Source organism: Papio anubis, chromosome 5 (assembly GCF_008728515.1).
Source record: "Papio anubis isolate 15944 chromosome 5, Panubis1.0, whole genome shotgun sequence".
Lineage (NCBI taxonomy): Eukaryota > Metazoa > Chordata > Mammalia > Primates > Cercopithecidae > Papio > Papio anubis.
The window spans coordinates 123,823,267-123,850,304 of NC_044980.1; the positions used below are offsets into that span (position 1 = coordinate 123,823,267).

Here is a 27,038-nt window from a genome sequence, read left to right on the forward strand (position 1 = left end):
TATGAAGATGGTGTGGGATGAGTGAAGGAGACAGTAAATTCTCCCAGGTATATAATTTACTTAATTTTAAGAATAGTGGTGGTCATCCACTAAGGTGAAGCATATTAGAAAAAAAATCATTCAAGTGTGAAGATTGTAATGTTGGGGCATGTAAACTATATGTGACAACTATAACATTTAAAATTACATATGTGGCTTGTGTTTTGTGGCTCATATTAGATTTCTACTGGTCAGAGCTACTATAAAAAGTCCTATTTCAAATACATTGGCCTGTGAAAATTCAAAACCTCTTCATGATCTCTTAGAATTCCCAAATATTACATAATCATGGGACTTTCTCCAAATATCTGCTCTGTATACTACATAAAATTTGTGCTCTATATTAGCACAAATCTCTATTTTGCTCTATGTTAGCACAACATAAAATTCAGAACCTTTATCAGTTATTTATTTAAAGAAAAAGATTTGTATGTGTAGAAACATTATTGATTATATCTGAATCATAGAATCACATCATAAGATCTGCCTTTTCTTTTGCTACCCATTTTTCTCCCTTTATTCTTTGTTCATTCTTTCTTTTCTTCTTTCTTTTCAGAAACAAAACAATTTATCTCTTTTTCTCCTGCTTAGTAGTTCACTAAGCATCTTATTTTGTTGGAGCATGATTTTGAGATTTGTCTCTCTTCCCGAAATCAGGCAGTTTTCTCCTAAGATAAGGTCTAGTGAATAAAATTTTCTTCATCTTTTATACTTGCAATCAAAGATGAAAGTCACTGGAGTGATTTTTTAGTGTATTCAGAGCTCTGATTTTAGTGAGAGGTGTAGACTCACATCTATTTACTCCTCTCTGCTATTACAAAATGTGGTAACCCCTAGTGGGACTTTGGGGAGCACAGTGTAAAAACCATCGTTCTGTTCTCCTGGCTCCAGAGACACCCTACTCTCCCAATTTTTTCATTTCTGACAAGTCCTCCTCGGTGAACGTTGAAGGCTTCTCAACTTCCAAATATCTCTAAAATGCTGACTTCCTGTTGCTCTCCTCAATCTTCCCTGTGTGTTTTCATCCAACAGTGTTTCAGCTCTGCTCCCTAACAGCTACATTCATTCAAATGTAAACCTCCAACACAATTCCCATACAGGCTTAAGGTTCAAATAGCAGCCCACTTGCTAGATATCTCCTGTTGGCTTGAGCTTCCACAGGCACCTCAACTTCTTAACAAAGACGATTTCAGAAGTGCATCTCAGTTTTGATCCTGGCGTGCCAACCCCGGGGTCTGACTTAAGTGCTAAAATTGCCGTATCTGGTTTAGATTCAGTGTTGTTGAATTGATTATGGAGTCTGAGAAATCCTGTGAAGTCCCACTGCAAGCTGGAGACCCAGGAAAGCCAGGGGTATAGTTCAAAGGAGTAAGAGCAAGAGAGCTAATAGTGTACATTCCAGTCTGAATCTGGAGAAGCACTGATGCAGAAGAAGATTTATGTCTCAACTCCAGCAGTCAGGCAGAGATTGGATACTAAACTTATACTGAATTATAACGTAGCATATTTATATCTATTTTTTTTTAAATTCCTCCAGGTGTCAATTAATTTGTGTCCTGGAAAAAAAATTACAGTGAAAACCACAGGATACTCTTCAGTAACACTTAAAAAAATTTTAATGGGTTTAAAATAGTACAAATAACCTAGACTTCAAGATCTGAAAAAAACAAGTAATTTGTATACATATGGTTCCTTGCAAGCAAAAGTTTAGACAATTAAGAAAAATAACTGAATATGAAAAAAATAAGTTCTACACAGTTACAATCTAATTTCCAACAGTATATCAAAGGAACAATTAAGACATGCTTCTTATTTTTAGAAATGTTTTAAAGGGTAAGCTCATCTGGAGCTCATAAGAAAATTTTCTTAATTTTTAATGAAACAAATACAAATTTCTAAACATTGAAGAACATTGTGCCAAAGGCTTGAGTTTGGAGTATTAGTAAAAATTTGTGCATACCCTTCTAAGCAACAAGAAAAGACATTGCATGTTATTAGAGTTCCTGTCTTCCAATCTGCTTAAAAGGTGTCTCAGACCTTATAAAGTAGTTGGCTTATAAGTGCATAAAACTTGGAGGGAGGCTTGAAATCACACCCAGATAAGAATAAATTTCCTAAAGATGGAGGTAACCATTTCTCCTATTTCATAAATTTGACCAGTCACAGATTCACCTGGCCAGTGGCCAACTGTTCCAGCCAACCACAGTGAGGCTCCAGACATTCAAGGGAAGCAGCCATGTTGAATGTCCAGCCCAGTTGAACTTCGGATGACTCTAGTGCCACTCTCTGCCTGCAACTGCATGAAAGAAAGTGAAAATTGCAGAGATAAACAAGATCAATGTACAGAACTGTGAAATAGTAATTAACTGTTTTGATTCACCACGCTTTTTGCTAGTTTGTTACATAGCAGTAGATAACTGAAACGCTGTATATAGCCTATCTTTAGAAGAGTGTATACAACTTTCAATCCCATCTAATTATTCTTTACCAACAACCATGAAAGATATAGTTTGAGGGAATGTATTTGGAAAGATTTAAATAAGACTTGACATTTCCCCGTTCAACATTTAAAAAATTTGAAAGATAGCCTACTGACAAGTTATCAGTTGACCCAACAGGACACCCAAATGAATTAGATGGGCAAAAAGTCAACATGTACATTCCTCTTAATATTTATGATAGTAAGGTAATTGAAGACGCTTCCTTTGGCAAAATCATAAGGAACCATCATATCTCCAACTGAGAAATATTCATGGGTAATTGGAGTTTGACTCCATCAAACCTGGTACAAAAAGCAAACAAGATCTGCTGAACAAATTTACCTCTCCAAAATAGAAGCTGTTTTTTGTGTGAAAAGAGATCCAGTTAATTATCTCATCTCCTAGCCAAGGAGTTTACAGGGAACCACTGGGCTGATGATCTGGTTTTGGTCCTGTTGTATTTGCCGGTGAAAACAGAGTTCATTAAATGGACGAGAATTTTGAGTTACCTCAACAACTATCGCTGCTCAGCAAAAAAATGAATTAGAATATTACCTAGCCTCAATTCTAAAGAAGCCACTCTGTAAAGCCATAGGATGTTACTTCTGTTACTGTTTATTTTGTGGCTTAGTTCTTTTGTGGTGTTTGGGAAGTAGGAAGGCTAACTCTTAAAGATCCCCCCAAGAATGGCATTACATAAGTATTTAAAGAGCTGTGAACTTTCAGTGCCACACAGAAAACTGAAGAAGTACTCAATTATTTTTAAAATAGGAGGGTCGTCAGTGGGATTAGTACTACTAGTGCTCAACATCACTAATTTCTGTTGCCTCCTCAAGGACTCAGTTTTAGAAAGGCATGCAAAAATAACTAATTTGGATTCCTTGACCATGGTAGGGGTTCTCTATGCATGAAACCATTAATTTGTAGAATTATAGGGATGTTTGGGCTCTGTTATATTTAGTAGGCTATTATTTGCCTTGTAGGCTAGCATGGATTTTTTAGTAATAAACTAACATTTTCAAATAATGTGAGATTTGACTAAGGAAAGTGAGTGTATTCCAGCTAACTTGAATGTTGCACTGGTTTCATCATGCTGAAGTATTTCACTACATACTGACCTGTCGGAAGTGACAGTATGCAGAGAATTTACAAAATTTATGCCATTAAGTTTAAGATGGTTATGTTTTACTTTCAACCAAGAGCCCTAAGGACTAAAGCATCATCTGATATCAATTTTCTGTTGGTTTCAGAATCTGCCACAGAAATGATAGGTTAAAACACTAGGAAAACAACATAGGCCAGCACAGTTAGGCTCACCATCAAGGGTCTGCTTCATTTATTTTATATAAACATGATGATGTATTTTTCCTCTGTTTTTTCTATACAAAAGGAAATAAATTTTCTTTACAAAATTGGGAACGTGCTGTACCAAAATAAAAGACATAAGTATATATGGAAATTTAGTATGTAACACCAGGATGGCATTTCAAACTAATGGAGGAAATCGACAGTTATTTTCTTTTTCTTTTTTCTTTGTAATGGTTTTAATTGACAAAAATGTATGTATTTATGATATACATAATGTTTTGATATATGTACACATTGTAGAATGGTTAAATCAAGCTAATTAAATTAGATTTGTTTTTTAAATGGTTGTTTCAAACACCTAGCTGTTAAGAAAAAAAGCAAAGCTAGACCTACCACTCAGTAAATTCTAGATGAATCAAATATTTAAAAATTAAATTATGAAATTTAAAAAGACTCAGGGAAAATATGGAAAACTTTTTTTTTATTTAATTTTTCATAGGGGAAGAAGATGGCTGAACAGAAGCTCCCACCAATTGCCTTCCCCATAGGAACACCAAATTGAACAACTATCCACATACAAAAAAAGCATCTTCACGAAAAGCAAAATCAGGTGAGCAATCACAATATCTGGTTCTAACTTCATATTACTGAAAGAGGCATTGACGAGGGTAGGAAAGACAGTCTTGAATCACCAGTGCCACCCCTCTCCCATCCCTCAGGAGTTGCCTCCTTGTACAAGAGAGAATCTGTGTGCTTGGGGGAGAGAGAGTGCAGTGATTGTGTGACTTTGCATTGGAACTCAGCACTGCCCTGTCACTGTGGAAAGTAACACTTTGCAGAACTCAGTGGGCACTCACAGAGGGAGCATTTAGACCAGCCCACGCCAGAGGGGAATTACCCATCCCAGAGGCTGAAACCTGTGTTCCATTCCTGGGAAGCGCTAATGTTATGCTGGGCTTGCAGCCATTAGACTTAGGGGCATGTGACCTAGTGAGCCACCAGCCAGGGTAGCCAAGGAAGTGCTTGCACCACCCCTCCCCCAACCCTAGCCAGCACACCTCACAGCTCCAGGAGGGGATCCTTCCTTGCACTTGAGAACAGGAGAGGGAAGAGTAAAGAGGACTTTGTCTTGCAACTTGGGTACCTGTGCAGCCTCAGTAGGATAGGGCACCAGGCAGAGCCCCAAGGTCCCCATTCGAGGCCCTAGCTCCCAGACATTTCTAGACACATCCTGGGCCAGAAGGGAACCCACTTCTTGAAGGGAAGTATCTAGTCTTTGCAGGATTCATTACCTGCTGACTAAAGAACCCTTGGTCAAAGTAAATGCAGCAAAACCAAAAATAAATAACTGGAACCTAATTAAACTAAAAAGCTTCTGCACAGCAAAAGAAATAATCAGCAGAGTAAACAGACAACCCACAGAGTGGGAGAAAATATTCACAAACTATGCATCTGACAAAGGACTAATATCCAGAATCTGCACAGAACTCAAACACGTCAGCAAGAAATAAATAATCTCATCAAAAAGTGGGCAAAGGACATAAATAGACAATTCTCAAAAGAAAATACACCAACAGCCAACAAACATATGGGAAAAAACTGCTCAACATCACTAATTATAAGGGAAATGCAAATTAAAACCACCATGCAATATCACCGTATTCCTGCAAGAATGGTCATAATTTAAAAATCAAGAAATAATAGATGTTGGTGTGGATGTTGTGAAAAGGAAACATTTTTACACTGCTAGTGGGAAAGTAAACTAGTACAACCACTATGGAAACTATGGTGATAAAGATCTAAAAATAGAGCTACCAATCATCCAGCAATCCCACTACTGAATACCCAGAGGAAAAGCGATTACATGAAAAAGACTCTGCACATACATATTTATAGCGGCATAATTCACACTTATAAAAATATGGAACCAACATAAATGCCCATCAACCAACGAGTGGATAAAGAAAATGTGGTACATATACACCTTGGGATGCTACTCAGCCATAAAACTGAATAAAATAATAGACTTTGCAGCAGCTTGGATGGAGCCGGAGACCATTTTCTAACTGAAGTAACTCAGGAATAGAAAACCAAATATCATATGTTCTCACTTATAAGTGCAAGCTAAGCTATGAGAATGCAAAGGCATAAGAATGATATAATGGACTTTAGGGACTCAGGGAGAAGGGTTGGGGTTGGTGAGGCATAAAAACTACATATTGGTGGCCGGGTGCAGTGGCTCACACTTGTAATCCCAGCACTTCGGGAGGCCGAGGCAGGCGGATCACGAGGTCAAGGCCATCCTGGCTAACACAGTGAAACCCCATCTCTACTAAAAATACAAAAAATTAGTTGGGCGTGGTGGCACATGCCTGTAGTCCCAGCTACTTGGGAGGCTGAGGAAGGAGAATCGCTTGAACCCTGGAGGGAGAGGTTGCAGATTGTGCCACTGCATGCCAGCCTGGGCGACAGAGCGAAACTCTTATCTCAAAAAAAAAAAACCAAAACTACATATTGGCTACAGTGTACACTGTTTGCGATGACAGGTATACCAAAATCTTGGAAAATCACCAATAAAGATCTTATCTATATAACTAAAAACCACCTATATGCCTAAAACTTGAAAGTTTTAAAAAAGAGCCCTTGGTCACTGAATAATCAGCAATGGTAGGCAGGAATCATCATGGGCTGGAGTGAGACTCAAAGACGTGCTGGCTTCAGGTGTGACCCAGCACATTCCCAGCTGTGGTAGCTAGGGGAGAGACTCCTTTTGCTTTAGGAAAGAAAAAGTAAGAGCGAAGGAAACTTTGTCTTGAGCTTAGGTACTAGCTTGGCCACAGTGAGGTAGAACAACAAGCAGCCTCTTGGGGCTCCCAATTCTAAGCTGTGACACTTGGACAAGATTTCTGGACCTGCCCTGGGGCAGAGGGGAGCACACTCCCCCTGAAGGGAGAGGCACAGGCCTGGCAGCATTGACCACAAGCTGACAGTAGAACCCTTGGGCCTTGAGTGAACCATCAGCAGTAGCCAGGGAGTACTCACCACAGGACTGGGGTGGTGATGACCATGGAGAGAGATTCCTCTGCTTATGGAAAGAGGAGGGAAGAGTGAGAAGAACTTTGTCTTGCAGCATGGGTGCCAGAACAGCTTCAGTAGAAGAGAGCACCAGGTAGATTCCTAAGGTTTCCACCTCCAGGCCCTTGTCACAGATGTCATCACTGGACCTGCCCAGAGATAGAGGAAGCTCGCTGTCCTGAATGGAAGCACTCAAGCCTGGCTAGATTTGCCACCTACTAGCTGTAGAGTCTTAGGGCTTTGAGCAAACGCAGGCAGTAGCCAGGCAGTGGATACCATGGGCATTGGGCAAGACCCACTGCTTTGCTGGTTTCACATCTGACCCAATTCAGTCCCAACTATGGTGGCTACAGTTGTGCTTGTGTCACCCCTCCTCCAGCTCCAGACAGCTCAGCACAGGAAAGAGATTCTATTTGTTTAGGAGAAAGTAAGGGAAGAGAAGAGTCTCTGCCTGGTAAATCAGAGAATTCATCCAGATCTTATCCAAGACCATCAAGACTCTTCCTCTACAAGTCTGCAAGAGCCACAGCATTACTGGGCTTGGGGTGCCCCCTAATGCAGATATGGCTGCAGTGACTAAAAACTTAGATGGTAACACCCAAGTCCCTTCAAATACCTGAAAAGCCTTCCAAAGAATGACAGTTACAAACAAGTCCAGACTGTGAAGACGACAATAAATACCTAATTTTAAATGCCCAGAAACTGATGGATTTTCACAAGCATGAAGGCCATCCAGGAAAACATGACCTCACCAAACATAAGGTACCAGGGATCAATTGTGGAAAGACAGAGGTATGTGCCTTTCAGAAAAAGAATTCAAAAGAGCTGTTTTGAGAAACCTCAGTGAAATTCAAGATAACACAAAGAAGAAATTCACAATCCTATCAGAAAAATTTAACAAAGAAATTGGAATACATAGTTCTGGCCAGGGCAATCAGGCAGGAGAAAGAAATAAATGGTATTCAATTAGGAAAATAGGAAGTCAAATTGTCCCTGTTAGCAGATGACATGATTGTATATTCAGAAAACCCCATCGTCTCAGCCCAAAATCCCCTTCAGCTGATAAGCAACTTCAGCAAAGTCTGAGGATACAAAATCAATGTGCAAAAATCACAAGCATTCTTTTTTTCCATTTATGTATTTATTTTAATTTTTTATAATACTTGAAGTTCTAGGGTACATGTGCACCATGTGCAGGTTTATTACATATGTATATATGTGCCATGTTGGTGTGCTGCACCCATTAACTCGTCATTTACATTAGGTATATCTCCTAGTGCTATCCCTCCTCCCGACCTCCACCCTATGACAGGCCCTGGTATGTGATGTTCCCCTTCCTGCATCCAAGTGTTTTCATTGTTCAGTTCCTGCCTATAAGTGAGAACATGCGGTGTTTGGTTTTCTGTTCTTGCAATAGTTTGCTCAGAATGATGGTTTCCAGCTGCATCCATGTCCCTACAAAGGACACAAACTCATCCTTTTTTATGGCTGCATAGTATTCCATGTTGTATATATGCCACATTTTCTAAATCCAGTCTATCTCTGATGGACATTTGGGTTAATTCCAAGTCTTTGCTATTGTGAATAGTGCTGCAATAAACATATGTGTGCATGTGTCTTTATAGCAGCATGATTTATAATCCTTTGGGTATATACCCAGTAATGGGATGACTGGGTCAAATGGTATTTCTAGTTCTAGATCCTTGAGGAATCGCCACACTGTCTTCCACAATGGTTGAACTAGTTTACAGTCCCACCAACAGTGTAAAATTGTTCCTACTTCTCCACATCCTCTCCATCACCTGTTGTTTCCTGACTTTTTAATGATTGCCATTCTAACTGGTGTGAGATGGTATCTCATTGTGGTCTTGATTTGCATTTCTCTGATGGCCAGTGATGACGAGCATTTTTTCATGTGTCTGTTGGCTGCATAAATGTCTTCTTTTGAGAAGTGTCTGTTCATATTCTTTGCCCGTTTTTTGATGGGGCTGTTTGTTTTTATCTTGTAAATTTGTTTGAGTTCTTTGTAGGTTCTGGATATTAGCCCTTTGTCAGATGAGTAGATTGCAAAAATTTTCTCTCATTCTGTAGGTTGCCTGTTCACTCTGATGGTAGTTTATTTTGCTGTGCAGAAGCTCTTTAGTTTAATTAGATCCCATTTGTCAATTTTGACTTTTGTTGCCATTGCTTTTGCTGTTTTAGACATGAAGTCCTTGCCCATGCCTATGTCCTGAATGATATTGCCTAGGTTTTCTTCTAGGGTTTTTATGGTTTTAGGTCTTACATTTAAGTCTCTAATCCATCTTGAATTAATGTTTGTATAAGGTGTAAGGAAGGGATCCAGTTTCAACTTTCTACCTATGGCTAGCCAGTTTTCCCAGCACCATTTATTAAATAAGGAATCCTTTCCCCATGCTTGTGATTTTTGCACATTGATTTTGAATTCTGAGACTCTGCTGAAGTTGCTTATCAGCTTAAGGAGATTTTGGACTAAGAATCACAAGAATTCTTATACACCAATAACAGACAAACAGAGAGCCAAATCATGAGTAAACTCCCATTCACAATTGCTTCAAAGAGAATAAAATACCTAGAAATCCAGCTTACAAGGGATGTGAAGGATCTCTTCAAGGAGAACTAAAAACCACTGCTCAACGATATAAAAGAAGACACAAACAAATGGAAGAACATTCCATGCTCATGGATAGGAAGAATCAATATTGTGAAAATGGCCATACTGCCCAGGGTAATTTATAGATTCAACGCCATCCCCATCAAGCTACCAATGACTTTCTCCACAGAATTGGAAAAAACTACTTTAAAGTTCATATGGAACCAAAAAAGAGCCCGCATTGCCAACACAATCCTAAGCAAAAAGAACAAAGTACCATTCAGGACATAAACATGGGCCAAGATTTCATGTCTAAAACACCAAAAGCAATGGCAACAAAAGCCAAACTAAGAAAAAAAAAGACCCAAATAAAGAAAATCAAGGATTAAAAAAGTTGACATTATAACCAATATTGCAGAAATTCAGAAGATCATTAGAGGCTACTATGAATAACTATATGCCAATAAATTGGAAAACCTCAGCAAAAATGATGAATTTCTAGACACATACAATCTATCACAATTGAACCATGAAGAAATCCAAAACAAGAACATACCAATAACAAGTGATAAGATCAAAGCCATATTAAAAACCTCCCAAAAAAGAAAAGCCCAGGACCCAATGGCATTGATACTGAGTTTTATCAAACATTTGAAGAAGAACTAATACCAATCCTACTCAAACTAATCCAAAAAATACAGGAGGAGGAAATACTTGAAAACTCATTGAATGAAGTCAGTATTTCCCTAGTACTAAAATCAGACAAAGACACATCAAAAAAAAGAAAACTACAGACCAGAATGTCTAATGAACATTGATGCAAAAATCCTCAAAAAAATCCAAGCACTCCAAATTCAACAACATATTAAAATGATTGTTTGTAATTACCAGGTGGGACTTATACCTGGGATGCAAGGATGGTTCAACATATGCAAATCAATCAACATGATACATCATATCAACAGGATGAAGGACAACAACCATATGATCATTTACCTTAATGCTGAAAAGCATTTAACATTTGATAAAATTTGACATCCCTTCATGATAAAAACCCTCAAAAACTGAGTAGAAAAGAAACATACCTTAACACAATCAAAGCCATATATATCATACTGAATGGGGGAAAAAACTGAAAGCCTTTCCTCTAGATCTGGAACATGACAAGGATGCCCACTTTCACCACTGTTATTCAACGTAGTACTGGAAGTCCTAGGTAAAGCAATTAGACACGAGAAAGAAGGCATCCAAATTGCAAAGGAAGAAGTAAAATTATCCGTGTTTGCAGATGACATGATCTTGTATTTGGAAAAAACTAAAGACTCCACCAAAAATCTATTAGAACTAACAACAAATTCAGTAAAGTTGCAGAATACAAGATCAACATACAAAAATCATAGTATTTCTATATGCTAACAGTGAACAATCTGAAAACAGAAATTGAGGAAGTAATCCCATTTTTAAAATAGCTACAAATAAAATTAAGCACCTAGGAGTTGATTTAACCAAATAAGTTAAATATCTCTACAGTGAAAATTATAAAATACTGATGAAAGAAATTGAAGAGGACATAAAAAATTGGAAAGAAAAGAATGTTATTTTCTTTCCAATGTTCATGTATTGGAAAAATCAATATTGTTAAAATGTCCATCCTACTCAAAGGAAACTACAGATTCAATGTAGTCGCTATCAAAATACCTAAGATAGTCTTCACAGAAACAGAAAAAACAATCCTAAAATGCAGATAGAACCAAAAAAGACCTAGCATGGCTAATGCTGTCCTGAGCAAAAAGAACAAAACTGGAAGGATCAAATGACCTGACTTCAAATTATATTACAATGCTATAGTAACCAAAACAGCATACTAATCACTTAAAAACAAACATATAGACCAATAGAACAGAACAGAGAGCCCAAAAACAAATCCATACATCTACAGCGAACTCATTTTTGACAAAGTTGCCAAGAACGTTTATTGGCAGAAAGAGAATCTCTTCAATAAATAATGCTGGGAAAACTGCATATCCATATGCAGAAGACTGAAACTAAAACTTCTCCCTCACAATATACAAAACTCAAATCAAAATAGATTAAAGACTTAAGTCTAAGACTTCAAACTATGAAACTGCTAAAGGAAAACTTGGGGGCCGGGCACGGTGGCTCACACCTGTAATCCCAGCACTTTGGGAGGCCAACGCAGGCGGATCACTTGAGGTCAGGAGTTTAAGACCAATCTGACCAACATGGCAAAACTCCATCTCTACTAAAAATACAGAAGTTAGCCAAGCGTAGTGGCACATGCCTGTAATCCCAGGTACTCAGGAGGCTGAGGCACAAGAATCACTTGAACCTGGGAGACAGAGGTTGCAGTGAGCTGAGATCATGCCACTGCACTCCAGCCTGGGCAACAAAGTGAGACTCTGGCAAAAGAAAAGAAAAAAAAAGTCACCAGGTTATATTAGAGCAAGAAAAGAGAAAAAAGAAAATGTTGGAAAAACTCTTCAGGACAAAGATTACTTGAGCAATACCTCACAAGCATAGGCAACCGAAGCAAAATAGACGAATGGAATCACATCAAATTAAAAAGCTTTTTCACAGCAAAGGATAAAATCAACTAAGTGAAGAGATGACCCACAGAATATGAGAATATCTTTGCACACTATCCATCTGACAAGGGATTAATAATCAGAATATATAAGAAGCTCAACTCTATAGGAAGAAATCTAATAATCTGACTTTAAAATAGGCAAATATCTGAATAGCCATTTCTCAGAAGAAGACATATAAATGGCAAACACGCATATGGAAAGGTGCTCAACAACACTGATTGTCAGGAAAATGTAAATCAAAACTACCATGAGATCATTTCACCCAAATTAAAATTACTTTTATCCAAAAGATAGGTGATAACAAATGCTGGTGAAGATGTGGAGAAAAGGGAACCCCCATACACACTGTTGGTAGGAATGTAAATTGGTACAACCGCTGTGGAGAACAGATTGGAGGGTCCTCAAAAAACTAAAAATGGAACTACCATATGGTATTTCACGGCTAGGTATATACCCAAAAGAAAGGAAATCGGTGTATCAAAGAGATATCTTCACTCCCTTGTTTATTGCCACACTATTCACAATAGTCAAGATTTGGAAACAACCTATTTGTCCATAAACAGATGAATGGATAGGGAAATGTAGTACATATATGCCATGAAGTACTATTCAGTCGTAAAAAGAATGAGATCCTGTCATTTACAACACCATGGATGGAACTACAGGTCATTATGTTAAGTGAAATAAACCAAGCACAGAAAGAGAAACGTTATATGATCTCACTAATTTGTAGGAACTAAAAATTCAAACATCTGAACTTACAGATAGAAAATAGAATGATGGTTAGCAGAGGCTGGGAATGGTGGTGGGGGAGGAGTGGGGATGGTTAATGGGTACAAAAATATAATTAGATAGAATAAGATCTAGTATTTGATATTGCAACAGAGTGCTTAGAGTCAACGATAATTTAGTGTACTTTTTTTTTTTTTTTGAGACGGAGTCTCGCTCTGTCGCCCAGGCTGGAGTGCAGTGGCGCGATCTCGGCTCACTGCAAGCTCTGCCTCCCGGGTTCACGCCATTCTCCCGCCTCAGCCTCCGAGTAGCTGGGACTACAGGCGCCCGCCACCACGCCCGGCTAGTTTTTTTGTATTTTTAGTAGAGACGGGGTTTCACCATGTTAGCCAGGATGGTCTCGATCTCCTGACCTCGTGATCCACCCGCCTCGGCCTCCCAAAGTGCTGGGATTACAGGCTTGAGCCACCGCGCCCGGACTAGTGTACATTTTTAAATAACTAAAAGATTATAACTGGATTCTTTGTAACCAAAGAAAGCATAATTGTTTCAGGTGATGGATATCTTATTTATCTTGATGTTATTATGCATTGTATTCCTGTATCAAAACATCTCGTACCCCAGAAATATACACACCTATGTATACACATGAAATAAAAAATTAAAATATCTAAAAAAGTAAAATAAATTAAAAAATTATTTTCACATAGAGAGAAGGTTTTTCTAATCAAAGCTCAAAACCAGAAAGGAAAAGACTGATAAATTCTACTCTATAAAAACTTTTTTATTAATTGTTTTATTTCCATTGGTTATTGGGGAACAGGTTGTGTTCACTTACATGAGTAAGTTCTTTAGTGGTGATTTGTAAGATTTTGGTACAACCATCACCTGAGCAGTATAAACTGCACCCAATTTGTGGTTTTTTATTCCTCACCTCCTTCCCTCTCTTTCCCCCTGAGTCCCCAAAGTCCATTGTATCTTTCTTATGCCTTTGCATTCTCATAGCTTAGCTCCCACATATGAGTGAGAACATATGATGTTTGTTTTTCCATTCCTTAGTTACTTCACTTAAAATAATAGTCTCCAGTCTCATCCAGGTCGCTGCGAATGCCATTAATTCATTTCTTTTCATGGCTAGGTAGTATTCCGTTGTGTGTATATATGTATAAACTGTGACATATATACATGTGACATATAAATATTTTTTTAGGTATATACCTAAAAAATATATAGGTATATACCCATATATGTGTGACATATATATATGTGTGTGTGTCACAGTTTCTGTATACACTCATTGATTAGTGGGCATTTGGGTTGGTTCCATGTTTTTGTAATTGCAAATTGTGCTGCTATAAACATGCATGTGCAAATCTCTTTTTCATATGACTTCTTTTCCTCTGGGTAGATACCCAGTACTGGGATTGCTGGATCAAATGGATATATTTTTACTTCTTTAAGGAATCTTTACATTGTTTTCCATAGTGATTGTACTATTTTACATTCCAACCAGCAGTGTAGAAGTGTTCGTGTTCACCACCTCCATGCAAACATCTATTTTTTTAATTTTTTTATTATGGCCATTCTTGGAGTAGTAAGGTGGTATCTCATTGTGGTTTTGATTTACATTCCCATAATCATTAGTGATGTTGAACGTTTTTTCGTATGTTTGTTGGCCATTTTTATATCTTCTTTTGATAATTGTTTATTCATGTTCTTAGCCCATTTTTTGATGGGATTGTTTTTTTCTTGCTAATATTTGTTTGAGTTCATCATAGATTCTGGATATTAGTCATTTGTCAGATGTATAGATTGTAAAGATTTTCTCCCATTCTGTGGGTTGTCTGTTTACTCAGCTGACTGTTCCTTTTGCTGTGCAAAAGCTCTTTAGTTTAATTGAGTCCCAGCTATTTATCTTTGTTTTTATTGCATTTGCTATGGGTTCCTGGTCATGAAATCCTTGCCTAAGCCAGTGTCTGCATGGGTATTTCCAATGTTATCTTCTAGAATTTTTATAGTTTCATGTCTTAGATATAAGTCCTTGATCTATCTTGAGTTGATATTTGTATAAGGTGAGAGATGAGAATCCAATTTCATTCTCCTACATGTGGCTTGCCAATTATCCCACCCCCATTTGTTGAATAGAGTCTTTTTCCCCACTTTGTGTTTTTGTTTGCTTTGTCAAAGATCAGTTGGCTGTAAGTATTTGGGTTTATTTCTGAGTTCTCTATTCTGTTCCATTGGTCTATGTGCCTATTTTTATGCCAGGACCATGCTGTTTTGATGACTGTGGCCTTAGAGTATAGTCTGAAATCAGGTAATGTGATGCCTCCAGTTCTGTTTTATCTAGTCCAGATTTGCTTTAGCTATGAGGACTCTTTTTTAGTTCCATATGAATTTTAAGGTTGTTTTTTCTAATTCTGTGAAGAATGATGGTGATATTTTGATGGAAATTGCATTGAATTTGTAGATTGCTTTTGGCATTATGGTCATTTTCACAGTATTGATTCTACCTATCCATGAGCATAGGACATGTTTTCATATGTTTGTGTTGTCTGTGATTTCATTCAGCAGTGTTTTGTAGCTTTCCTTATAGAGGTCTTTCACCTCGTTGGTTAGGTATATTTCTAAGTTTTTGTTTTGTTTGGTTTTATGCAACTATTATAAAAGGGGTTGAGTTCTTGATTTGATTCTCAGTTTGGTTGCTGTTGGTGTATAGAAGAGCTACTGAGTTATGTACATTAATTCTGTATCCAGAAACTTTGCTGAATTTTTTTATCAGTTCTAGGAGCTTTCTGGAGGAGTCTTTAGGGTTTTCTAGGTAAACAATCATATTATCAGCAAACAGCAACAGTTTGACTTCCTCTTTACTGATTTGGATGCCCTTTATTTGTTTCTCTTTCCTGACTGCTCTGGCTAGAACTTCCAGTACTGTGTTGAAGAAGAGTGGTGAGAGTGAACATCCTTGTCTTGTTCCAGTTCTCAGAGGAAATTCTTTCAACTTTTCCCCATTCAGTATTATGTTGGCTGTGGGTTTGTCATAGATGGCTTTTATTACATTGAGGTATGTCCCTTGTATGCAGATTTTGCTGAGAATTTTACTCAAAAAGGGATGATGGATTTTGTCGAATGCTTTTTCTGCTTCTATTGAAATGGTCCTGTGATTTTTGTTGTTTATTCAGTTTATGTGGTGTATCACATTTATTGATTTGTGTATGTTAAACCATCCCTGCATCCCTGGTGTGAAACCCACTTGATCATGGTGGATTATCTTTTTGATATGTTATTGGATTTGGTTAGCTAGTATTTTGTTAAGGATTTTAGCATCTATGTTCATCAGGGAAATTCGTCTGTAGTTTTATTTTTCAGTTATGTTTTTTCCTGATTTTGGTATTAGCGTTATACTAGCTTCATAGAATGATTTAGGTAGGGTTCCCTCTTTCTTTATCTTGTGGCATAGTGTCAATAGGATTGGTACCAATTCTTCTTTGAATGTCTGGTAGAATTCTGCTGTTAATCCATCTGGATCTGGACTTTTTTATGTTGGTAATTTTTTTATTACCGTTTAATCTCATTGCTTGTTATTGGTCTGTTCAGAGTATCTGATTCTTCCTGATTTAAGCTAGGACAGTTGTATCTTTCCAGGAATTTATCCATCTCCTCTAGGTTTTCTAGTTTATGCACATAAAGGTTGAATGACGTTTTGTGTTTCTGTGGTGTCAGTTCTAATATCTCTCATTTCATTTCTAATTGAGCTTATTTGAATTTTCTCTCTTCTTTTCTTGGTTAATCTTGCTAATGATCTATCAATTTTATTTATCTTTTCAAAGAACCAGCTTTTTGTTTTGCTTATCTTTTGTATTTTTGTTTGTTTGTTTCAATTTCATTTAGTTCTGCTCTGATCTTAGTTATTTCCTTTATTCTGCTGGGTTTGGGTTTGTTCTTGTTTCTTTAGTTCTTTGAGGTATGACTTTAGATTGTCTGTACTCCTTCAGACATTTTGATGAAGGTGTTTAGGGCTATAAACTTTCCTCATAGTACCACCTTTGCTGTATCCCAGAGGTTTTGATAGGTTGTGTCACCACTGTCATTCAGTTCAAAGAATTTTTTAATTTCCCTCCTGATTTTGTTTTTGACCCAATGATCAGAAGTAGGTTATTAATTTCCATGTATTTGCATGGTTTTGGAGGTTCCATTTGTAGCTGATTCTCAGTTTATTCCACTGTGGTCTGACAGTGTGCTTGATATAATTTTAATTTTCTCAAATTTATTGAGGCTTGTTTGTGGCCTATCATATGATCTACCTTGGAGAAAGTTCCATGTGCTGTTGAATAGAATGTATATTCTGCAGTTGTTTGTTAGAATGTTCTGTAAATGTCTGTTAAGTCCATTTATTCCAGGATATAGGTTAAATCTACTGCTTCTTTGTTGACTTTGTGTCTTGATGACCTGTCTAGTGGTGTCAGTGGAGTATTGAAGTCCCCCACTATTATTGTGTTGCTGTCTATCTCATTTTTAGGTCTATTATTAATTATTTTATACATTTGGGAGCTCCAGTGTTAGGTGTATATTAAGGATTGTGATATTTTCCTATTGGACAAGGCCTTTTATCGTTATATAATGACCCTCTCTTTGTCTTTTTTAACAGTTGTTGCTTTAAACTTTGTTTTGTCTGATAAAAGAATAGCTCCTGCTCATTTTTGGTGTCCATTTGCATGGAATGTCTTTTTCCATCCCTTTATCTTAAGTTTATGTGAGTCCTTATGTGTTAGATGTGTCTCTTGAAGGCAGCAAAATGGTTGGTTGGTGAATTCTTTTCCATTCTGCAATCTGTGTCTTTTAAGTGGAGCATTTAGGCCATTTACATTCAACATTGGTATTGAGATGTGAAGTACCATTCCATTCTTCATGCTATTTGTTGCCCGTATACCTTGGTTTCCTGTTTTTTTGGGTTTTATTAATTGTATTTTTGTTTTATAGGTCCTATGAGATTTATGCTTTAAAGAAGATCTGCTTTGGTGTATTTCCAGGATTTGTTTCAAGATTTAGAGTTCCTATTAGGAGTTCTTGTAGCGCTGGTTTGGTAGTGGCAAATTCTCTCAACATTTGTTTGTCTGAGAAAGACTATATCTTTCCTTCATTTATGAAGCTTAGTTTCGCTTGGTACAAAATTCTTGACTGAGAATTGTTTTCTTTGAGGATGCTGAAGATAGGGCCCCAATTCCTTCTAGCTAGTAGGGTTTCTGCTAAGAAGTCTGCTGTTAAACTGATAGGTTTTTCTTTACAGGTTGTTGGGTGTTTTTGCCTGATAGCTCTTAAGATTCTTTTTTTCATCTTACCTTTAGATAACCTGATGACAATGTGCCTAGGTGATGATCTTTTTGTGATGAATTTCCCAGGTATTCTTTGAGCTTCTTGTATTTGGATGTCTAGTTCTTTAGTTCTCTAGCTAAGCCAGGGAAATTTTCCTCAATTATTCCCCTAAAGTATTTTCCAAACTTTTACGTTTCTCATCTTTCTCAGGAATGCTGATTATTCTTATGTTTGGTCATTTAAAATATTCCCAGATTTCTTGGAGGCTTTGTTCATATTTTCTTATTCTTTTTCCTTTGTCTTTGTTGAATTGGGTTACTTTGAAAACCTTGTCTTCGAGCTCTGAAGTTTTTTCTTCTGCTTATTCATTTCTATTGCTGAGACTTTCCAGAGCATTTTGCATTTCTATAAGTGCGTCCATTGTTTCCTGAAGTTTTGATTGTTTTTTATTTATGCTATCTACTTCATTGACTGTTTCTCCCTTCACTTCTTGTATCATTTTTTGGATTTCCTTACAATGGGCTTCCCCTTTCTCTGGTGCCTTCCTGATTTGCTTAATAACTAACCTTCTGAATTTTTTTTTTCAGGTAGATCAGGGATTTCTTCTTGGTTTGGATCCATTGCTGGTGAGCTAGTGTGATTTTTGGGGGGTGTAAAAAACCTTGTTTTGTCATATTACGAGAGCTGGTTTTCTGGCTCCTTCTCATTTGGGTAGGCTTTGTCAGGGGGAAGGTCTAGGGCTCAAGGTTCCTTTTGTCCCATAAGGTGTTTCCTTGATGTAGTACTCTCACCCTTTTCCTAGAGATGTGGCTTCCTGAGAGCCAAGCTGTAGAGATTGTTATCTCTCTTCTGGATCTAGCCACCCAGCAAGGCTACTAGGCTCTGGGCTGGTACTGGGGGTTGTCCACACAGAGTCCTGTGATGTGAAACATCTGTGGGTCTCTCAGCCATGGATACTGGCACTTGCTCCAGTGGAGGTGGCAGGGGGATATAATGAACTCTGTGAAGGTCCTTAGCTTTGATTAGTGGACTATTTCTGTGCTGGTTGGCCTCCTGCCAGGAGGTGGCACTTTCAAGAGAGCATCAGCTGTGGTAGTATGGGAGGAAGAGGCAGTGGGCAGGGTCCTAGAACTCCCAAGAGTATATGCCCTTTGTCTTCAATTACCAGGGTGGTGAAGGAAGGACCGTTAGGTGGGGACAGGACTAGGCGTGTCTGAGTTCAGACTCTACTTGGGTGGGTCTTGCTGCAATTGCTGTGGAAGATGGAGGTGTGGTTCCCAGGTCAATAGAGCTATGTTCTTAGGAGGATTATGACTGCCTCTGCAGTGTCATGCAGGTTGTCAGGGAAGTGGGGAAAAGCTGGCACTCACAGGCCTCACCCAGCCCAGCTCCCAAGTAACCCAAAGGGCCAGTCTCACTCCCACCATACCCACCCCCCACAACAGCACCAAGTCTGTTTCCAGGTAGTGGCAAGCAGGAACTTGCCCCAGGCTACCCACCTCCCACCTGCAAAAGTAAGTAGGGTGTTCCTTCTTCCCCTGTCTGTGAAGTCTGCACACCAGATGCACGCCCTTCCCAGAGTTCTGGCCAGGAGACTTCTTGATTGGTTCAAATTGTTACAAAGTTCAGCTGGAGGTTTCCTTCTCCCTGTGGCCTTTTCCCAGTGCCTGTGGCAGCCCTCCTCAAGGACCCTTGTGAGGTGAGGCAGAAAGGGCCTTCTAGGGGACCCAGCAAGCCCACAGGGATTTTCCCACTGCTTTCTGTACTCCTGTATTTCTCTCAGTTCTCTAAATTGACTCAGCTCCAGGTAAGGTAAGAATCTTCTGTAATCTAGATCCTCAGGGTTCCCCAGTGGGGGAGTGTGTTTGGGGGCAGATGATCTCCCTTTCCCACTTCCACAGTTTGAGCACTCACAGTATTTGGGGTGTTTCCTGGGTCCTGCAGGAGCAGTCTGCTTCCTTCAGAGGCTCTGTGGGTTCTCTTGGCTTTCCTAATGTATTCCTGCAGTCGTTCTGGGGCAAAAGTTCATGATGTGAGCCTTCACACACTGTTTTGTCTGTTCAAGTGGCTGCAATCTAGTCCTGCCTCCTGTCCACTATAATCTCCAGCTGTATCTCAAAATTTTTTATATAGTGTTATAAAGAGTTTTTAATGGTCAAAAAAAACTTAAAGTTGAAAGACAAATGACAAATTGAGAAAAAATCTTCAACCAATACAGTAAAGGATAAATTTCTTCAATATATAAAGTGCTTTCATAAATCTATGAGAAAAAACACCAAGGACCCAATTTTTAACACGGGGAAAAGATACAAGCAAACCTTTCTCTCTCTCTCTGTCACACACACACACACACACACGTGCACACGCTTGCATATGTATAAATATACATAAAGATATATAAATTAAAATAAGAGTAATACACCTTTTTAACCTATCTGACAAAGACTTAACATTTTCTAATACACTCTGTTAGTGAAGGAATAAGCAAATAGCCATTCATAGACTGTTGATTAGAGTATAAATTATTACAGACATCTTAGAAGTCAATTTGTTACTATCGAATTTGCAAATACAATTGATTCTCATTCTCAGTACTTATGATCTGTAAAGTCTCCAGAAACATTGAATTGGCAAATATTAAATCATTGCTCCTAGCAGAGATACTGAATAAATCGCCCCTAGGGCTAGATTTCTGCTAGTGTCAGGTCACCACCATTTTATCAACTGACTGGTCAATATACAGCCTTCTTTTACATGGGTTTCTGTTTAAAGCGCCTTATTGAATATACATTGTTGAGTCATTAACACTGAACTCATGGCCAACAGGAGTGGAACTCATGCCTAAACTAAGTTTAACGCATTTATTTTCTCCACGAGGCACATCAGAGACTTCCTATGACTAGGATCACTAGGCTGCACTCTACCACTATGCTTGGGACCGCTTTAAACAGTAAAGTCACCTCCAAAACACAAAAATGAGGAAAACGTGGCACTAAATTGACCCTGAAAAGGACTCTTGTTTCCAGTATAAGAGCTGGAACAAGAAGGTAGAGCAAGCCCAGCTGCAAACAAGCACATCGAGCAACTCAAATATGTTGCTGCTCTGTGCGTATCCACAAATGACTGTGAGAGCACAGCAAGTATTGGCTACTATCCATCAATTTATGGTAAATTTCTGCTGAACATCCACACTTTAAGACTACAAAGAGTGGGACCAAGGGCCCAGGGCGGGGACCTCACTTTCCATTCTTCTGCACTGTTTGGATTAAAAGAATAATCTAATGGGAACTGAATTGTTGACATGGCATTTTCACAACACAACAACTCTATTCTCTCTTTGGCAGAAAAAAAGAACTAAGAACAGAACTTTCCCATGATTAAAAGATTGCAAAGAAGGGGAGAAAGCAGAAAATTTGAGTAAGCAGGAAATGAAGGAGGGAAATCAAGTGTTTGCAGAAGCCAGGTGAATTAACTGCATCATGTGATACTGCTAAGTCAAATAAAGTACAGACTGAATATTAACCACAAGATTTAGCAATGTGGAAGTTACTGATGCCTTTATTGAGAGCAGTTTTAGTGGAGTGATGGAAACAAGAAAACCTGGATTGTAATGAGATTAAGGGAGAATGGAAGGAGAACTGGAAATAATAAAAATAGGCAATGCTTTCAATTTGCCAAGAAAAGCAAAGAAATGATGTGGCAGTAACGGGGAAAGTGAAATCAAGAAAAGAGTTTTATTCAGATGTGATTAATAATATGTTTATAAGCCAATGAGAACAATCCATAAAGAGAAAAATAAAAATTGTGTAGGTGAGAGTAGGCAGAATGTCTAGAACAACTAAATAAAGACCAGTGACACAATAAACAATAAACAAGTAACTACCAAGCCTTAAAACAATTTGGTGTCCAATTTTTGCTTGTTCTTCTCCTAGCACAGTCCTTTAGGAAGACCACAGAACTGAGGAGACAGAATCATTACCTCGAATCTGAGGAATATGAAACTGTTTCCTAGTGAAGCAAGAGAAAAAAACTAGTCCAACAGAAAAAAACTGGAAATATATTCTGTAACAAGCTTAATCAGATACAAACAGGGACATTAAAAATAGGCTCTTTCCAATTATGATGAGAAAGATATGCCAATTTACCTGACTAGGTAGGATTTATTATAAGGACAAGAGGAAGAAGATGAGACAGAAAACATTTTCAAAAGGTACATAGCTGGACTCTTGAAAAACTGAAAATTTTTTTAAGATCACAGAAGTTCTGATGTCTTATCCATCCATTCTCATCCTCTGCTTAGTACTTCCACTAAATCACACCTGTGGCAGCTTATCTCGTGTCTGTTTCCCCTACACTGTGTCTACTTCCCCTGCCGTGGTTAGTATCCTCTCTCCAGTCTCCTTCTTGCTATCACATGAGGCATCCTTATTCCTTTCCTTCTGGGAGTTCCCTTTACCCAGCCCCTTGAATGTGTGTGTGTGTGTATGTGTGTCTATGAGTGTGTGCCATTCAGACTTTTAAAATGCAATTGAGTAATCATTACATGACTCCTTTTATCAAGCCCTTGAACCTGTTGCCTCAGTAACCATGGCAAGTCCAGATGGCTGCCTTAGGATCAGATGTAAACCTTGGAGAAACCAGCTGTGGCCAGCACGTCAAGTTTAAGCAGACAAATGAAGGTGACCTGTGGGTAAGAAAACATGTATGGACTGTTCTTTAAGATAAGGCTGTGGGTATGACAACTTGGGATTGTTGGAGAGAGTTAGACACTAACAATGTCACATGGAGAATTACTGCTAGGAAAACCAGGGTAAAGAAAGCAGTCAAAAGTCTCCTTAGGCTGACTCTGGCACACTGCCTAAGAGTTAGCCCTGCTCTGGAAGGAACAGAAAGAAAGAAAAAAAGTCTCCTTCACTATAACAAACAATGGAAGACTCACAATTATTAATAAAGAAAATAGTTGCATATAATACTCTCTTTTAAAAATAGAATGATTTCCTAAGTTTCACAAAGGCCTGCTTTGTACAAATTGCTGGTAACAAGCTCTAGATGCTATTTTTTAATCATTTTGTGTGTATGTATTTTTCATAAGCAATCTAAATTTTGGAAATTTGGAGGATATACATAAATGTCACAATAGTGGTGGTTCACAGTTCATCAAGAATACAATTACTGAGTGTGCTTAAACCCTTTTCAGATTTTAAGACCCCTGGAACCAGCCCCAGGGAGTAGATCCAAGGTGGCGTATCCTCAGGAAGAGAAAAAATAATACTCCAATCTGCCCTTTGGAGGAAAGAGAAAGCTACGAAAGAAGCTGGAGACAAAAAAGTCACAACAGAGGTAGAAACAAAATTAGAGAATCTAAAGAGAGAACAATAAAAATGTAGGGCAAGATAAGAAAATAAAATGAAAGGGGCAGAAACCGAAAAAGAGTGTATATTAATAACCTATTCAGACAATATTTTAAATCCTCATAATAGCTTATGAGGGGAAACCATTTGCATAGACCTCTTAGTAAAGTATGAAGTAAAATAATTTTTGTAAGGAATATTTAGAAGCACATGTCAAAAATTTAAATTACATTTGCATATATCCAAAATCTTCAGAACTCTCTATTAGTGAAGATTAGCATGGGTTGCAAATGTGGAAAAAGTAGAATGTGTGATTTAAACAATAAAGAACTTTGTCTTTCTCATCTATTGGTCTGGAAGTAAGAAAGCCAAGACTGCCCTGGTGGTTCTGGCCCGTGATGTCCTGAGAGATCTAGGTCATTATCAGCTCTTGCGTAAGATACAACTCTCATGCTTATGGTCCAAGGAACTACTCACATTTCAGGCAGCAGGACAGAGGAACAAATGAAGAAAAGGGGAGCAGAGAACACATGTCATTTGTCTTTGAAAAAAAAATGTTTCTTGAAATTGGTACAAAATACTTATGTTAGCAATCCACTGTCCATAACTTAGTTATGTGGCCATAAAAAGATACAAAGCAGGCTGGGAAATGAAGTCTTTATTCTGGGCAACTATATGCCCCACTGAAAGTTCTAAAACAGTAGAAAAGGGGGGAAAATATTAGGAGCAGCCCAGTATCTCTGCCTCAAGCTGTTTCCTACAGAATTATACATACCAAGTACCAACATTCATGTTCAAGTATATTTACTATGTGGGATAGGGAATGTTTGCTTCCTATTCTGCATGCTCCTGCAATGTTTGTGTATGATAAAATAAATACTTATTACTTCCATAGTTTTTAAAATAAATCAATTAAGTAAATAATTTTAAAGTAAATAATACTTTATTAATAAATCATTTTATTTTTATTTTTAATACTTATTGAAAATTTTTAAATTTAATAGTCTAACAGTCTCTGGAATTTTAGTGATCAGGCATCATGAGCTTTTTGCTCAATATTCTTTGTGGGGATTGTCCAATCTTATTCACGCTACTAGATTACATTTATATCATTAACCCACTAGGAAGACTGAATGGATGGACTTAGAAATAATAATGATATGTCTTCATTTTAGCAAGTTCAAATGCTTTAAATTTAATGTATAAACTAAATTCTGAACTACAAGAAATAAAAATAGGTTTAGCATTAAACCTACTTTCTGCTTAAAATAGTTGTAGTGGCATAAAGATACAAACATACCATTAATTTGAACCAAGAATCTCTTTGGGAAACAGAACTCAAAAAGATTTGTAGCAATCCTTCAAGTCATGACTTTATGTAGCTTTGTAAGGAGCTTTGTTTTCTATCCAAGCAAATGAAACCATTACAGTTGACCCTTGAACAACAGGGGTTTGAACTGCATGGGTCCACTTATGCATGAATTTTTAAAATAAATATATTGGAAAAATTTTTGGAGATTTGTGACAATTTGAAAAAACTTGCAGATGAACCATGTAGTAAAAAGTATCAAAAAAAATAAGAAAAAGTTAGGTATGTCATGAATACATAAAATATATGTAGCTAGTAGCCTATTTTATCATTTGCTACCATAAAATATACACAAATGTATTACAAAAAGTTAAAATTTTTCAAAACTAATGCACAGAAACATTTACAGACCATACATGGCACCATTTGTTGTAGTGAGAAATGTAAACAAATGTAAAGCTGCAGTATTCAATCATAACTGTATAAGATTAACTATAGTACATACTATATATACTACTGTAATAATTTTGTAGCCACCTTCAGTTGCTATTACGGTGAGCTCATGTGCCATGAGGATCCGCTTAAAGCACAGTGTGATGCTGATATCTCCAAATGAGCAGTTTGTCTCTCCAGTAAATTGCTGTCACAGTAAAAAGTGATCTCTTGTGGTTCTCATGTATTTTTCATCCTGTTTAGTGCAATACTGTAAACATTGAATTACACCATTGAACCCATACAAAGTGCTACTAGTGATGCTGGAAGTGGTCCCAAGAAGCAGAGAAAAGTCATGACATTACAAGAAAAGGTTGAATCGCTTGATATGTATCATAGATTGAGGTCTGCAGCTGCAGTTGCCCACCATTTCAGACAAAGGAGTCAACTTGTAAGCAGATGACATAAACTTATGGGATCAATAAAAGCAGTACAGTACTGGAAATGTATTTTTATCTTCCTTATGATTTTCTTTTCTCTAGTTTATTTTATTCTAAGAATACAGTATATAATACATGTAACATAAAAAATATGTGTTAATTGACTGTTTCTGTTATTGGTAAAGCTTCTAGTCATCGGTAGGCTATTAGTAGTTAAGTTTTAGGGAAGTCAAAAGTTATACATAGATTTTCAACCGTGTGGGAGTTAGCACCCCAACCCTCCCCCGATCCACCATTGTTCAAGAGCGGACTGTAATAGCTAAATTCGTATGAATTAAGAACATACTAATCAACAGTTCACAAAAATTACTTACTGAGATGAAACAGAATAGTTATTATGCCAACCATTATTTAATCTTTCTGATTTAGGTGCTGAATGTGATTAAATAGTACCAGTAGCTGGCATTTCATAGCATCTTCCTTTGTTCTCCATCAAAGCACTTTATAAATATTTATTTCTATAATATCATTATAACTTAAGAAAGTAGTTTATTATTCCTTCTTATTTAGAAAGATGAGGAAGCAGGCTCCAAGAGACAGCAAGTTTTCAAAGGTTGTATTGCTTTTTATTCGTATCTGGGATAACAATTCCCAGAGCTAGTGACCGAAGTGACTTAATTTACTTTTGAAGCCTTCCAATGAAGGATCTGGCAAAAAGTTCATGATTCTGTGGTCCCCTCATAGCCATTAGTATCACATGCCAATTGTTCTCTGTGAAGAGGCATTTGCAAAGAAGGGTCTTTATTACTATGAAGCTATCCCATGGTCTCAGTCATCCTCACTTTGGGGGTTTTAGTAAAATTTCCATTTTAATTATTTTTATGCATAACTCTCACATTAAAAACTTCTCCTTTTGAGGGAAAATACATTAATATATCACTTGATGGATAATTATTTTTACTTTTTGTTATACCTGTAAAACAAAGGAAGCAGTATAACAGTACTTAAAGAAGAAAAACAAGTCATTCTCTGCATTTGTCTTGATTCTTTCACAGAGCTTTCGTGAAGTACACAGATGTCACCAATCTCTAACATAAATAGTAATGCTTTCCATGCCTAACAAGGGACATAAATTTTCCCAAAACAGCTGGTGCTTTGGTTGACCTAGACAGAGAAGTTATATCCTTCCTGGTATAAAAAAGATCTAAAAACAGATCTTTAGAGGCATCTACATACAGTCTTATCAGAACATTATTATCTACAGCAGAACTGCTATGAGATGGGCACATCCTGGTCCGTGAAGAATAATCTCCTAAAGAACCTGTTACAAAGCAATGAC

At 37.6% G+C, this 27,038-nt stretch overlaps 1 long non-coding RNA gene across 2 annotated transcripts in view; it reads left to right on the forward strand.

Moving 5' to 3' along the window:
- Positions 1-19,055: 19,055 nt before the first annotated feature.
- The window catches only part of LOC103885406, a 64,336-nt gene continuing 56,353 nt past the window's right edge, over positions 19,056-27,038 (forward strand). Inside the window, exons 1-3 of one of the 2 annotated variants that reach the window (XR_004183821.1) lie at positions 19,056-19,681; positions 22,729-22,857; positions 23,365-23,507. This is a non-coding gene — a long non-coding RNA (uncharacterized LOC103885406). The other variant, XR_002522729.2, reaches the window with a different exon arrangement.